The following is a 16,819-nucleotide window of genomic DNA, read 5'->3' as shown; positions in this document are numbered from 1 at the left end:
CGTCTGCCGTGGGTGAGTGGACACAGCCAGATCCGCACTGCGCCCTGCCTGCCCTTCTGTGTGGGTGAGTGGACACAGCCATATCCGCACTGCGCCCTGCCTGCCCGTCTCCCGTCAGTGAATGGCACAGCCAGATCCGCACTGCGCCCTGCCTGCCCGTCTCCCGTGGGTGAGTGGAGACAGCCAGATCCACACTGCGCACTGCCTGACCGACTGCCGTGGACGAGTGGACACAGCCAGATCCGCACTGCGCCCTGCCTGACCGCCTGCCGTGGGTGAGTGGACACAGCCAGATCCGCACTGCGCCCTGCCTGACCGCCTGTCGTGGGTGAGTGGACACAGCCAGATCCGCACTGCGCCCTGCCTGCCCGTCTCCCGTGGGCGAGTGGACACAGCCAGATCCGCACTGCGCCCTGCCTGCCCGTCTGCCGTGGGCAAGTGGACACAGCCAGATCTGCATTGCGCCCTTCCTGACCGTCTGCCGTGGGCGAGTGGACACAGCCAGATCCACACTGCACCCTGCCTGTCCGTCTGCCGTGGGCGAGTGGACACAGCCAGATCCGCACTGCGCCCTGCCTGCCCTTCTCCCGTGGGTGAGTGGACACAGCCAGATCCGCACTGCGCCCTGCCTGCCCGTCTCCAGTGGGTGAGTGGACACAGCCAGATCGGCACTGCGCCCTGCCTGCCCGTCTCCGGTGGGTGAGTGGAAACAGCCAGATCTGCAATGCGCGCTGCCTGCCCGTCTCCCGTGGGCGAGTGGACACAGCCAGATCCGCACTGCGCCCGGCCGGCCCGTCTGTCGTGGGTGAGTGGACACAGCCAGATCCACACTGCGCTCTGCCTGCCCATCTGCCGTGGGCGAGTGGACACAGCCCGATCCGCACTGCGCCCTGCCTGACCGTCTGCCGTGGGTGAGTGGACACAGCCAGATCCGCACTGCGACCTGCCTTACCGTCTGCCGTGGGTGAGTGGACACAGCCAGATCCACACTGCGCCTTGCCTGCCCGTCTGCCGTGGGCGAGTGGACACAGCCAGATCCGCACTGCGCCCTGCCTGACCGTCTGCCGTGGGTGAGTGGACACAGCCAGATCCGCACTGCGCCCTGCCTGACCGCCTGCCGTGGGTGAGTGGACACAGCCAGATCCGCACTGCGCCCTGCCTGCCCTTCTGCCGTGGGCGAGTGAACACAGCCAGATCCGCACTGCGCCCTGCCTGCCCTTCTGCCGTGGGTGAGTGGACACAGCCAGATCTGCACTGCGCCCTGCCTGACCGTCTGCCGTGGGTGAGTAGACACAGCCAGATCCGCACTGCGCCCTGCCTGCCCGTCTCCCGTGGGCAAGTGGACACAGCCATATCCGCACTGCGCCGTGCCTGACCGTCTCCCTTGGGTGAGTGGACGCAGCCAGATCCACACTGCGCACTGCCTGACCGTCTGCCGTGGGTGAGTGGACACAGCCAGATCCGCACTGCGCCCTGCCTGACCGTCTGCCGTGGGTGAGTGGACACATCCAGATCCACACTGCGCCCTTCCTGCCCGTCTGCCGTGGGCGAGTGGACACAGCCATATCCGCACTGCGTGCTGCCTGACCGTCTGCCGTGGGTGAATGGACACAGCCAGATCCGCACTGCGCCCTTGCTAACCGCCTGCCGTGGGTGAGTGGACACAGCCAGATCCGCACTGGGCCCTGCCTGCCCGTCTCCCGTGGGCGAGTGGACACAGCCAGATCCGCACTGCGCCCTGCCTGACCGTCTGCCGTGGGTGAGTGGACACAGCCAGATCCACACTGCGCCCTGCCTGCCCGTCTGCCGTGGGCGAGCGGACACAGCCAGATCCGCACTGAGCACTGCCTGACCGTCTGCCGTGGGTCAGTGGACACAGCCAGATCCACACTGCGCCCTGCCTGACCGCCTGCCGTGGGTGAGTGGACACAGCCATATCCGCACTGCACCCTGCCTGCCCGTCTCCCGTGGGCGAGTGGACACAGCCAGATCCGCACTGCGCCCTGCCTGCCCGTCTGCCGTGGGCCAGTGGACACAGCCAGATCCGCACTGCGCCCTGACTGCCCGTCCCCGTGGGTGAGTGGACACCGACAGATCCGCACTGCGCACTGCCTGCCCGTCTCCCGTGGGTGAGTGGACACAGCCAGATCCTCACTGCGCTCTGCCTGCCCGTCTGCCGTGGGTGAGTGGACACAGCCAGATCCGCACTGCGCCCTGCCTGACCGTCTCCCGTGGGTGAGTGGACACAGCCAGATCCGCACTGCGCCTTGCCTGACCGTCTCACGTGGGTGAGTGGACACAGCCAGATCCGCACTGCACCCTGCCTGACCGTCCTTCGTGGGTGAGTGGACACCGCCAGATCCGCACTGCGCCCTGCCTGCCCGTCTCCCGTGGGTGAGTGGACACAGCCAGATCCGCACTGCGCCCTGCCTGACCGTCTGCCGTGGGTGAGTGTACACAGCCAGATCCACACTGCGCCCTGCCTGCCCGTCTGCCGTGGGCGAGCGGACACAGCAAGATCCGCACTGCGCACTGCCTGACCGTCTGCCGTGGGTGAGTGGACACAGCCAGATCCGCACTGCGCCCTGCCTGACCGCCTGTCGTGGGTGAGTGGACACAGCCAGATCCGCACTGCGCCCTGCCTGCCCGTCTCCCGTGGGCGAGTGGACACAGCCAGATCCGCACTGCGCCCTGCCTGCCTGTCTGCCGTGGGCAAGTGGACACAGCCAGATCCGCACTGCGCCCTGCCTGACCGTCTGCCGTGGGCGAGTGGACACAGCCAGATCCGCACTGCGCCCTGCCTGCCCTTCTCCCGTGGGTGAGTGGACACAGCCAGATCCGCACTGCGCCCTGCCTGCCCGTCTCCAGTGGGTGAGTGGACACAGCCAGATCGGCACTGCGCCCTGCCTGACCATCTGCCGTGGTGAGTGGACACAGCCAGATCCGCACTGCGCCCTGCCTGCCCGTCTCCCGTGGGTGAGTGGACACAGCCAGATCCGCACTGCGCCTTGCCTGCCTGTCTCCCGTCAGTGAGTGGACACAGCCAGATCCGAACTGCGCCCTGCCTGCCCGTCTCCCGTGGGCGAGTGGACACAGCCAGATCCGCACTGCGCCCTGCCTGCCCGTCTCCCGTGGGCGAGTGGACACAGCCAGATCCGCACTGCGCCCTGCCTGCCCTTCTGCCGTGGGCGAGTGGACAAAGCCAGATCCGCACTGCGCCCTGCCTGACCGTCTGCCGTGGGTGAGTGGACACAGTCCGATCCACACTGCGCCCTGCCTGCCCGTATGCCGTGGGCGAGTGGACACAGCCAGGTCCGCACTGCGCCCTGCCTGACCATCTGCCGTGGGTGAGTGGACACAGCCAGATCCGCACTGCGCCCTGCCTGCCCTTTTGCCGTGGGCGAGTGGACACAGCCAGATCCGCACTGCGCCCTGCCTGCCATTCTGCCGTGGGTGAGTGGACACAGCCAGATCCGCACTGCGCCCTGCCTGACCGTCTGCCGTGGGCGAGTGGACACAGCCAGATCCACACTGCGCCCTGCCTGTCCGTCTGCCGTGGGCGAGTGGACACAGCCAGATCCGCACTGCGCCCTGCCTGCCCTTCTCCCGTGGGTGAGTGGACACAGCCAGATCCGCACTGCGCCCTGCCTGCCCGTCTCCAGTGGGTGAGTGGACACAGCCAGATCGGCACTGCGCCCTGCCTGACCGTCTGCCGTGGTGAGTGGACACAGCCAGATCCGCACTGCGCCCTGCCTGCCCGTCTCCCGTGGGTGAGTGGACACAGCCAGATCCGCACTGCGCCTTGCCTGCCTGTCTCCCGTCAGTGAGTGGACACAGCCAGATCCGAACTGCGCCCTGCCTGCCCGTCTCCCGTGGGCGAGTGGACACAGCCAGATCCGCACTGCGCCCTGCCTGCCCGTCTCCCGTGGGCGAGTGGACACAGCCAGATCCGCACTGCGCCCTGCCTGCCCTTCTGCCGTGGGCGAGTGGACACAGCCAGATCCGCACTGCGCCCTGCCTGACCTTCTGCCGTGGGTGAGTGGACACAGTCCGATCCACACTGCGCCCTGCCTGCCCGTATGCCGTGGGCGAGTGGACACAGCCAGATCCGCACTGCGCCCTGCCTGCCCGTCTCCCGTGGGCGTGGGGACACAGCCAGATCCGCACTGCGCCCTGCCGGACCGCCTGCCGTGGGTGAGTGGACACATCCAGATCCGCACTGCGCCCTGCTTGCCCCTCTCCCGTGGGTGAGTGGACACAGCCAGATCCACACTGCGCCCTGCCTGACCATCTGCCGTGGGTAAGTGGACACAGCCAGATCCGCTCTGCGGCCTGCCTGCCCGTCTCCCGTGGGTAAGTGGACACCTCCAGATCCGCACTGCGCCCTGCCTGCCCGTCTCCGGTGGGTGAGTGGACACAGCCAGATCTGCAATGCGCGCTGCCTGTCCGTCTCCCGTGGGCGAGTGGACACAGCCAGATCCGCACTGCGCCCTGCCTGACCGTCTGCCATGGGCGAGTGGAAACAGCCAGATCCGCACTGCGCCCTGCATGCTTCTCTGCCGTCGGCGAGTGGACACAGCCAGATCCGCACTGCGCCCTGCCTGACCGTCTGCCGTGGGTGAGTGGACACAGCCAGATCCGCACTGCGCCCTGTCTGACCGTCTGCCGTGGGTGAGTGGACACATCCAGATCCACACTGCGTCCTGCCTGCCCGTCTGCCGTGGGCGAGTGGACACAGCCAGATCCACACTGCGCGCTGCCTGACCGTCTGCCGTGGGTGAGTGGACACAGCCAGATCCGCACTGCGCCCTGCCTGCCCGTCTCCCGTGGGCGAGGGGACACAGCCAGATCCGCACTGCGCCCTGCCTGCCCTTCTGCCGTGGGTGAGTGGACACAGCCAGATCCCCACTGCGCCCTGCCGGCCCGTCTACCGTCAGTGAGTGGACACAGCCAGATTCGCACTGCGCCCTGCCTGCCCGTCTCCCGTGGGTGAGTGGACACAGCCAGATCCGCACTGCGCCCTGCCTGCCCGTCTCCCGTGGGCGAGTAGACACAGCCAGATCCGCACTGCGCACTGCCTGACCGTCTGCCGTTGGTGAGTGGACACAGCAAGATCCGCACTGCGCCCTGCCTGACCGCCTGCCGTGGGTGAGTGGACACAGCCAGATCCGCACTGCACCCTGCCTGACCGTCTGCCATGGGCGAGTGGAAACAGCCAGATCCGCACTGCGCACTGCCTGACCGTCTGCCGTGGGTGAGTGGACACAGCAAGATCCGCAGTGCGCCCTGCCTGACCGCCTGCCGTGAGTGAGTGGACACAGCCAGATCCGCACTGCACCCTGCCTGACCGTCTGCCGTGGGTGAGTGGACACATCCAGATCCTCACTGCGCCCTGAATGCCCGTCTGCCGTGGGCGAGTGGACACAGCCAGATCCGCACTGCGCCCTGCCTGACCGTCTGCCGTGGGTGAGTGGACACAGCCAGATCCACACTGCGGCCTGCCTGACCGTCTGCCGTGGGTGAGTGGACACATCCAGATCCTCACTGCGCCCTGAATGCCCGTCTGCCGTGGGCGAGTGGACACAGCCAGATCCGCACTGCGCCCTGCCTGACCGTCTCCCGTGGGTGAGTGGACACAGCCAGATCCGCACTGCGCCCTGCCTGCCCGTCTGCCGTGGGCCAGTGGACACAGCCAGATCCGCACTGCGCCCTGACTGCCCGTCCCCGTGGGTGAGTGGACACCGACAGATCCGCACTGCGCACTGCCTGCCCGTCTCCCGTGGGTGAGTGGACACAGCCAGATCCTCACTGCGCTCTGCCTGCCCGTCTGCCGTGGGTGAGTGGACACAGCCAGATCCGCACTGCGCCCTGCCTGACCGTCTCCCGTGGGTGAGTGGACACAGCCAGATCCGCACTGCGCCTTGCCTGACCGTCTCACGTGGGTGAGTGGACACAGCCAGATCCGCACTGCACCCTGCCTGACCGTCCTTCGTGGGTGAGTGGACACCGCCAGATCCGCACTGCGCCCTGCCTGCCCGTCTCCCGTGGGTGAGTGGACACAGCCAGATCCGCACTGCGCCCTGCCTGACCGTCTGCCGTGGGTGAGTGTACACAGCCAGATCCACACTGCGCCCTGCCTGCCCGTCTGCCGTGGGCGAGCGGACACAGCAAGATCCGCACTGCGCACTGCCTGACCGTCTGCCGTGGGTGAGTGGACACAGCCAGATCCGCACTGCGCCCTGCCTGACCGCCTGTCGTGGGTGAGTGGACACAGCCAGATCCGCACTGCGCCCTGCCTGCCCGTCTCCCGTGGGCGAGTGGACACAGCCAGATCCGCACTGCGCCCTGCCTGCCTGTCTGCCGTGGGCAAGTGGACACAGCCAGATCCGCACTGCGCCCTGCCTGACCGTCTGCCGTGGGCGAGTGGACACAGCCAGATCCGCACTGCGCCCTGCCTGCCCTTCTCCCGTGGGTGAGTGGACACAGCCAGATCCGCACTGCGCCCTGCCTGCCCGTCTCCAGTGGGTGAGTGGACACAGCCAGATCGGCACTGCGCCCTGCCTGACCATCTGCCGTGGTGAGTGGACACAGCCAGATCCGCACTGCGCCCTGCCTGCCCGTCTCCCGTGGGTGAGTGGACACAGCCAGATCCGCACTGCGCCTTGCCTGCCTGTCTCCCGTCAGTGAGTGGACACAGCCAGATCCGAACTGCGCCCTGCCTGCCCGTCTCCCGTGGGCGAGTGGACACAGCCAGATCCGCACTGCGCCCTGCCTGCCCGTCTCCCGTGGGCGAGTGGACACAGCCAGATCCGCACTGCGCCCTGCCTGCCCTTCTGCCGTGGGCGAGTGGACAAAGCCAGATCCGCACTGCGCCCTGCCTGACCGTCTGCCGTGGGTGAGTGGACACAGTCCGATCCACACTGCGCCCTGCCTGCCCGTATGCCGTGGGCGAGTGGACACAGCCAGGTCCGCACTGTGCCCTGCCTGACCATCTGCCGTGGGTGAGTGGACACAGCCAGATCCGCACTGCGCCCTGCCTGCCCTTTTGCCGTGGGCGAGTGGACACAGCCAGATCCGCACTGCGCCCTGCCTGCCATTCTGCCGTGGGTGAGTGGACACAGCCAGATCCGCACTGCGCCCTGCCTGACCGTCTGCCGTGGGCGAGTGGACACAGCCAGATCCACACTGCGCCCTGCCTGTCCGTCTGCCGTGGGCGAGTGGACACAGCCAGATCCGCACTGCGCCCTGCCTGCCCTTCTCCCGTGGGTGAGTGGACACAGCCAGATCCGCACTGCGCCCTGCCTGCCCGTCTCCAGTGGGTGAGTGGACACAGCCAGATCGGCACTGCGCCCTGCCTGACCGTCTGCTGTGGTGAGTGGACACAGCCAGATCCGCACTGCGCCCTGCCTGCCCGTCTCCCGTGGGTGAGTGGACACAGCCAGATCCGCACTGCGCCTTGCCTGCCTGTCTCCCGTCAGTGAGTGGACACAGCCAGATCCGAACTGCGCCCTGCCTGCCCGTCTCCCGTGGGCGAGTGGACACAGCCAGATCCGCACTGCGCCCTGCCTGCCCGTCTCCCGTGGGCGAGTGGACACAGCCAGATCCGCACTGCGCCCTGCCTGCCCTTCTGCCGTGGGCGAGTGGACACAGCCAGATCCGCACTGCGCCCTGCCTGACCTTCTGCCGTGGGTGAGTGGACACAGTCCGATCCACACTGCGCCCTGCCTGCCCGTATGCCGTGGGCGAGTGGACACAGCCAGATCCGCACTGCGCCCTGCCTGCCCGTCTCCCGTGGGCGTGGGGACACAGCCAGATCCGCACTGCGCCCTGCCGGACCGCCTGCCGTGGGTGAGTGGACACATCCAGATCCGCACTGCGCCCTGCTTGCCCCTCTCCCGTGGGTGAGTGGACACAGCCAGATCCACACTGCGCCCTGCCTGACCATCTGCCGTGGGTAAGTGGACACAGCCAGATCCGCTCTGCGGCCTGCCTGCCCGTCTCCCGTGGGTAAGTGGACACCTCCAGATCCGCACTGCGCCCTGCCTGCCCGTCTCCGGTGGGTGAGTGGACACAGCCAGATCTGCAATGCGCGCTGCCTGTCCGTCTCCCGTGGGCGAGTGGACACAGCCAGATCCGCACTGCGCCCTGCCTGACCGTCTGCCATGGGCGAGTGGAAACAGCCAGATCCGCACTGCGCACTGCCTGACCGTCTGCCGTGGGTGAGTGGACACAGCAAGATCCGCAGTGCGCCCTGCCTGACCGCCTGCCGTGAGTGAGTGGACACAGCCAGATCCGCACTGCACCCTGCCTGACCGTCTGCCGTGGGTGAGTGGACACATCCAGATCCTCACTGCGCCCTGAATGCCCGTCTGCCGTGGGCGAGTGGACACAGCCAGATCCGCACTGCGCCCTGCCTGACCGTCTGCCGTGGGTGAGTGGACACAGCCAGATCCACACTGCGGCCTGCCTGACCGCCTGACGTGGGTGAGTGGACACAGACATATCCGCACTGCGCCCTGCCTGCCCGTCTCCCGTGGGTGAGTGGACACAGCCAGATCCGCACTGCGCCCTGCCTGCCCTTCTGCCGTGGGCCAGTGGACACAGCCAGATCCGCACTGCGCCCTGCCTGCCCGTCTGCCGTGGGTCAGTGGACATAGCCAGATCCACACAGCACCGTCTCTGCCCATTTCCCGTGGGTGAGTGGACACAGCCAGATCGGCACTGCGCCCTGCCTGACCGTCTGCCGTGGGTGAGTGGACACAGCCATATCCGCACTGCGCCCTGCCTGCCCGTCTCCCGTGGGTGAGTGGACATAGCCAGATCCACACAGCACCGTCTCCGCCCATCTCCCGTGGGTGAGTGGACACAGCCGGGTCTGCACTGCGCCCTGCCTGCCTGTCTCCCGTGGGTGAGTGGACACAGCCAGATCGGCACTGCGCCCTGCCTGACCGTCTGCCGTGCGTGAGTGGACAGAGCCAGATCCGCACTGCGCCCTGCCTGCCCGTCTCCCGTGGGCAAGTGGACACAGCCAGATCCGCACTGCGCCGTGCCTGACCGTCTCCCGTGGGTGATTGGACACAGCCAGATCCGCACTGCGCACTGCCTGACCGTCTGCCGTGGGTGAGTGGACACAGCCAGATCCGCACTGCGCCCTGCCTGACCGCCTGCCGTGGGTGAGTGGACACAGCCAGATCCGCACTGCGCCCTGCCTGACCGTCTGCCGTGGGTGAGTGGACACATCCAGATCCACACTGCGCCCTGCCTGCCCGTCTGCCGTTGGTGAGTGGACACAGCCATATCCGCACTGCGCCCTGCCTGACCGTCTGCCGTGGGTGAGTGGACACAGCCAGATCCACACTGCGCCCTGCCTGCCCGTCTGCCGTGGGTGAGTGGACACTGCCAGATCCGCACTTCGCCCTGCCTGACCGTCTCCCGTGGGTGAGTGGACACAGCCAGATCCGCAATGCGCCCTGCCTGCCCGTCTCCCGTGGGGGAGTGGACACAGCCAGATCCGCACTGCGCACTGCCTGCCCGTCGCCCGTGGGCGAGTGGAAACAGCCAGATTTGCACTGCGCGCTGCCTGCCCGTATCCCGTGGGTGAGTGGACACAGCCAGATCCTCACTGCGCCCTGACTGCCCGTCTGTCGTGGGCGAGTGGACACAGCCATATCCGCACTACGCCCTGCCTGACCGTCTGCCGTGGGTGAGCGGACACAGCCAGATCCCCACTGCGCCCTGCCTGCCCGTCTGACGTGGGCGAGCGGACACAGCCAGATCCGCATTGCGCAGTGCCTGACCGTCTGCCGTGGGTGAGTGGACAAAGCCAGATCCGCACTGCGCCTTGCCTGACCGTCTGCCGTGGGTGAGTGGACACAGCCAGATCTACACTGCGCCCAGCCTTCCCGTCTGCCGTGGGTGAGTGGACACAGCCAGATCCGCACTGCGCCCTGCCTGACCGTCTCCCGTGGGTGAGTGGACACAGCCAGATCCGCACTGCGCCTTGCCTGCCCGTCTCACGTGGGTGAGTGGACACAGCCAGATCCGCACTGCGCCCTACCTGCCCGTCTACCGTGGGTGAGTGGACACAGCCAGATCCGCACTGCAACCTGCCTGACCGTCCTTCGTGGGTGAGTGGACACCGCCAGATCCGCACTGCGCCCTGCCTGCCCGTCTGCCGTGGGCGAGTGGACACATCCAGATCCGCACTGCGCCCTGCCTGATCGTTTGCCATCGGTGAGTGGACACAGCTAGATCCACACTGCGCCCTGCCAGCCCGTCCGCCGTAGGCGAGTGGACACAGCCAGATCCGCACTGCGAACTGCCTGACCGTCTGCCGTGGGTGAGTGGACACAGCCACATCCGCACTGCGCCCTGCCTGACCGCCTGCCGTGGGTGAGTGGACACAGCCAGATCCGCACTGCGCCCTGCCTGACCGTCTGCCGTGGGCGAGTGGACACAGCCAGATCCGCACTGCGCCCTGCCTGCCCGTCTCCCGTGGGCGAGTGTACACAGCCAGATCCGCACTGCGCCCTGCCTGACCGCCTGCCGTGGGTGAGTGGACACAGCCAGATCCGCACTGCGCCCTGCCTGCCCGTCTCCCGTCAGTGAGTGGACACAGCCAGATCCGCACTGCGCCCTGCCTGCCCGTCTCCCGTGGGTGAGTGGACACAGCCAGATCCGCACTGCGCCCTGCCTGCCCGTCTCCCGTGGGCGAGTGGATACAGCCAGATCCGCACTGCGCCCTGCCTGACCGTCTCCCGTGGGTGAGTGGACACAGCCAGATCCGCACTGCGCCCTACCTGCCCGTCTCCCGTGGGTGAGTGGACAAAGCCAGATCCGAACTGCACCCTGCCTTACCGTCCTTCGTGGGTGAGTGGACACCGCCAGATACGCACTGCGCCCTGCCTGCCCGTCTGCCGTGGGTGAGTGGACACAGCCAGATCCGCACTGCGCCCTGCCTGCCCGTCTCCCGTGGGTGAGTGGACATAGCCAGATCCACACAGCACCGTCTCCGCCCATCTCCCGTGGGTGAGTGGACACAGCCAGATCGGCACTGCGCCCTGCCTGACCGTCTGCCGTGGGTGAGTGGACACAGCCAGATCCGCACTGCGCCCTACCTGCCCGTCTCCCGTGGGCAAGTGGACATAGCCAGATCCGCACTGCGCCGTGCCTGACCGTCTCCCGTGGGTGATTGGACACAGCCAGATCCGCACTGCGCACTGCCTGACCGTCTGCCGTGGGTGAGTGGACACAGCCAGATCCGCACTGCGCCCTGCCTGCCCGTCTCCCGTGGGCGAGTGGACACAGCCAGATCCGCACTGCGCCCTGCCTGACCGCCTGCCGTGGGTGAGTGGACATAGCCATATCCGCACTGCGCCCTGCCTGCCCGTCTCCCGTGGGCGAGTGGACACAGCCAGATCCGCACTGCGCCCTGCCTGCCCTTCTGCCGTGGGCCAGTGGACACAGCCAGATCCGCACTGCGCCCTGCCTGCCTGTCTCCCGTGGGTGAGTGGACACAGCCAGATCGGCACTGCGCCCTGCCTGACCGTCTGCCGTGGGTGAGTGGACACAGCCAGATCGGTACTGCGCCCTGCCTGCCCGTCTCCCGTGGGTGAGTGGACATAGCCAGATCCACACAGCACCGTCTCTGCCCATCTCCCGTGGGTGAGTGGACACAGCCGGATCCGCACTGCGCCCTGCCTGCCTGTCTCCCGTGGGTGAGTGGACACAGCCAGATCCGCACTGCGCCCTGCCTGACCGTCTGCCGTGGGTGAGTGGACACAGCCAGATCCGCACTGCGCCCTGCCTGCCCTTCTGTGTGGGTGAATGGACACAGCCAGATCCGCACTGCGCCCTGCCTGCCCGTCTCCCGTCAGTGAGTGGCACAGCCAGATCCGCACTGCGCCCTGCCTGCCCGTCTCCCGTGGGTGAGTGGACACAGCCAGATCCACACTGCGCACTGCCTGACCGTCTGCCGTGGGCGAGTGGACACAGCCAGATCCGCACTGCGCCCTGCCTGACCGCCTGCCGTGTGTGAGTTGACACAGCCAGATCCGCACTGCGCCCTGTCTGACCGTCTGCCGTGGGTGAGTGGACACATCCAGATCCACACTGCGCCCTGCCTGCCCGTCTGCCGTGGGCGAGTGGACACAGCCAGATCCGCACTGCGCGCTGCCTGACCGTCTGCCGTGGGTGAGTGGACACAGCCAGATCCGCACTGCGCCCTTGCTGATCGCCTGCCGTGGGCGAGTGGACACAGCCAGATCCGCACTGCGCCCTGCCTGCCCGTCTCCCGTGGGCGAGTGGACACAGCCAGATCCACACTGCGCCCTGCCTGCCCGTCTGCCGTGGGCGAGCGGACACAGCAAGATCCGCACTGCGCACTGCCTGACCGTCTGCCGTGGGTGAGTGGACACAGCCAGATCCACACTGCACGCTGCCTGACCGTCTGCCGTGGGTGAATGGACACAGCCAGATCCGCACTGCGCCCTTGCTGACCGCCTGCCGTGGGTGAGTGGACACAGCCAGATCCGCACTGCGCCCTGCCTGCCCGTCTCCCGTGGGCGAGTGGACACAGCCAGATCCGCACTGCGCCCTGCCTGACCGTCTGCCGTGGGTGAGTGGACACAGCCAGATCCACACTGCGCCCTGCCTGCCCGTCTGCCGTGGGCGAGCGGACACAGCCAGATCCGCACTGCGCACTGCCTGACCGTCTGCCGTGGGCGAGTGGACACAGCCAGATCCACACTGCGCCCTGCCTGACCGCCTGCCGTGGGTGAGTGGACACAGCCATATCCGCACTGCGCCCTGCCTGCCCGTCTCCCGTGGGCGAGTGGACACAGCCAGATACGCACTGCGCCCTGCCTACCCTTCTGCCGTGGGCCAGTGGACACAGCCAGATCCGCACTGCGCCCTGCCTGACCGTCTGCCGTGGGTGAGTGGACACAGCCAGATCCACACTGCGCCCTGCCTGCCCGTCTGCCGTGGGTGAGTGGACACAGCCAGATCCGCACTGCGCCCTGCCTGACCGTCTGCCGTGGGTGAGTTGACACAGCCAGATCTGCACTGCGCCCTGCCTTACCGCCTGTCGTGGGTGAGTGGTCACAGCCAGATCCGTACTGCGCCCTGCCTGCCCGTCTGCCGTGGGTCAGTGGACATAGCCAGATCCACACAGCACCGTCTCTGCCCATCTCCCGAGGGTGAGTGGACACAGCCGGATCCGCACTGCGCCCTGCCTGCCTGTCTCCCGTGGGTGAGTGGACACAGCCAGATCGGCACTGCGCCCTGCCTGACCGTCTGCCGTGGGTGAGTGGACACAGCCAGATCCACACTGCGCACTGCCTGACCGTCTGCCGTGGGCGAGTGGACACAGCCAGATCCGCACTGCGCCCTGCCTGACCGCCTGCCGTGGGTGAGTGGACACAGCCAGATCCGCACTGCGCCCTGTCTGACCGTCTGCCGTGGGTGAGTGGACACATCCAGATCCACACTGCGCCCTGCCTGCCCGTCTGCCGTGGGCGAGTGGACAAAGCCAGATCCGCACTGCGCTCTGCCTGACCGTCTGCCGTGGGTGAGTGGACACAGCCAGATCCGCACTGCGCCCTTGCTGATCGCCTGCCGTGGGCGAGTGGACACAGCCAGATCCGCACTGCGCCCTGCCTGCCCGTCTCCCGTGGGCGAGTGGACACAGCCAGATCCACACTGCGCCCTGCCTGCCCGTCTGCCGTGGGCGAGCGGACACAGCAAGATCCGCACTGCGCACTGCCTGACCGTCTGCCGTGGGTGAGTGGACACAGCCAGATCCGCACTGCGCCCTGCCTGACCGCCTGTCGTGGGTGAGTGGACACAGCCAGATCCGCACTGCGCCCTGCCTGCCCGTCTCCCGTGGGCGAGTGGACACAGCCAGATCCGCACTGCGCCCTGCCTGCCCGTCTGCCGTGGGCAAGTGGACACAGCCAGATCCGCACTGCGCACTGCCTGACCGTCTGCCGTGGGCGAGTGGACACAGCCAGATCCGCACTGCGCCCTGCCTGCCCGTCTCCAGTGGGTGAGTGGACACAGCCAGATCAGCACTGCGCCCTGCCTGACCGTCTGCCGTGGTGAGTGGACACAGCCAGATCCGCACTGCGCCCTGCCTGCCCGTCTCCCGTGGGTGAGTGGACACAGCCAGATCCGCACTGCGCCTTACCTGCCCGTCTCCCGTCAGTGAGTGGACACAGCCAGATCTGAACTGCGCCCTGCCTGCCCGTCTCCCGTGGGCGAGTGGACACAGCCAGATCCGCACTGCGCCCTGCCTGCCCGTCTCCCGTGGGCGAGTGGACACAGCCAGATCCGCACTGCGCCCTGCCTGCCCTTCTGCTTGGGCGAGTGGACACAGCCAGATCCGCACAGCGCCCTGCCTGACCGTCTGCCGTGGGTGAGTGGACACAGTCCGATCCACACTGCGCCCTGCCTGACCGTCTGCCGTGGGTGAGTGGACACAGCCAGATCCGTACTGCGCCCTGCCTGCCCGTCTCCCGTGGGTGAGTGGACATAGCCAGATCCACACAGCACCGTCTCTGCCCATCTCCCGTGGGTGAGTGGACACAGCCGGATCCGCACTGCGCCCTGCCTGCCTGTCTCCCGTGGGTGAGTGGACACAGCCAGATCCGCACTGCGCCCTGCCTGACCGTCTGCCGTGGGTGAGTGGACACAGCCAGATCCGCACTGCGCCCTGCCTGCCCTTCTGTGTGGGTGAGGGGACACAGCCAGATCCGCACTGCGCCCTGCCTGCCCATCTCCCGTCAGTGAGTGGCACAGCCAGATCCGCACTGCGCCCTGCCTGCCCGTCTCCCGTGGGTGAGTGGACACAGCCAGATCCACACTGCGCACTGCCTGACCGTCTGCCGTGGGCGAGTGGACACAGCCAGATCCGCACTGCGCCCTGCCTTACCGCCTGCCGTGGGTGAGTGGACACAGCCAGATCCGCACTGCGCCCTGTCTGACCGTCTGCCGTGGGTGAGTGGACACATCCAGATCCACACTGCGCCCTGCCTGCCCGTCTGCCGTGGGCGAGTGGACACAGCCAGATCTGCACTGCGCCCTGCCTGACCGCCTGCCGTGGGTGAGTGGACACAGCCAGATCCGCACTGCGCCCTGTCTGACCGTCTGCCGTGGGTGAGTGGACACATCCAGATCCACACTGCGCCCTGCCTGCCCGTCTGCCGTGGGCGAGTGGACAAAGCCAGATCCGCACTGCGCTCTGCCTGACCGTCTGCCGTGGGTGAGTGGACACAGCCAGATCCGCACTGCGCCCTTGCTGATCGCCTGCCGTGGGCGAGTGGACACAGCCAGATCCGCACTGCGCCCTGCCTGCCCGTCTCCCGTGGGCGAGTGGACACAGCCAGATCCACACTGCGCCCTGCCTGCCCGTCTGCCGTGGGCGAGCGGACACAGCAAGATCCGCACTGCGCACTGCCTGACCGTCTGCCGTGGGTGAGTGGACACAGCCAGATCCGCACTGCGCCCTGCCTGACCGCCTGTCGTGGGTGAGTGGACACAGCCAGATCCGCACTGCGCCCTGCCTGCCCGTCTCCCGTGGGCGAGTGGACACAGCCAGATCCGCACTGCGCCCTGCCTGCCCGTCTGCCGTGGGCAAGTGGACACAGCCAGATCCGCACTGCGCACTGCCTGACCGTCTGCCGTGGGCGAGTGGACACAGCCAGATCCGCACTGCGCCCTGCCTGCCCGTCTCCAGTGGGTGAGTGGACACAGCCAGATCAGCACTGCGCCCTGCCTGACCGTCTGCCGTGGTGAGTGGACACAGCCAGATCCGCACTGCGCCCTGCCTGCCCGTCTCCCGTGGGTGAGTGGACACAGCCAGATCCGCACTGCGCCTTACCTGCCCGTCTCCCGTCAGTGAGTGGACACAGCCAGATCTGAACTGCGCCCTGCCTGCCCGTCTCCCGTGGGCGAGTGGACACAGCCAGATCCGCACTGCGCCCTGCCTGCCCGTCTCCCGTGGGCGAGTGGACACAGCCAGATCCGCACTGCGCCCTGCCTGCCCTTCTGCTTGGGCGAGTGGACACAGCCAGATCCGCACAGCGCCCTGCCTGACCGTCTGCCGTGGGTGAGTGGACACAGTCCGATCCACACTGCGCCCTGCCTGACCGTCTGCCGTGGGTGAGTGGACACAGCCAGATCCGTACTGCGCCCTGCCTGCCCGTCTCCCGTGGGTGAGTGGACATAGCCAGATCCACACAGCACCGTCTCTGCCCATCTCCCGTGGGTGAGTGGACACAGCCGGATCCGCACTGCGCCCTGCCTGCCTGTCTCCCGTGGGTGAGTGGACACAGCCAGATCCGCACTGCGCCCTGCCTGACCGTCTGCCGTGGGTGAGTGGACACAGCCAGATCCGCACTGCGCCCTGCCTGCCCTTCTGTGTGGGTGAGGGGACACAGCCAGATCCGCACTGCGCCCTGCCTGCCCATCTCCCGTCAGTGAGTGGCACAGCCAGATCCGCACTGCGCCCTGCCTGCCCGTCTCCCGTGGGTGAGTGGACACAGCCAGATCCACACTGCGCACTGCCTGACCGTCTGCCGTGGGCGAGTGGACACAGCCAGATCCGCACTGCGCCCTGCCTTACCGCCTGCCGTGGGTGAGTGGACACAGCCAGATCCGCACTGCGCCCTGTCTGACCGTCTGCCGTGGGTGAGTGGACACATCCAGATCCACACTGCGCCCTGCCTGCCCGTCTGCCGTGGGCGAGTGGACACAGCCAGATCCGCACTGCGCGCTGCCTGACCGTCTGCCGTGGGTGAGTGGACACAGCCAGATCCGC

The sequence above is a fragment of the Microcebus murinus genome, chromosome 18 (assembly GCF_040939455.1).
Source record: "Microcebus murinus isolate Inina chromosome 18, M.murinus_Inina_mat1.0, whole genome shotgun sequence".
In the NCBI taxonomy this organism is placed as follows: Eukaryota; Metazoa; Chordata; class Mammalia; order Primates; family Cheirogaleidae; genus Microcebus; species Microcebus murinus.
Note: the sequence above shows the minus strand (reverse complement) of the source record.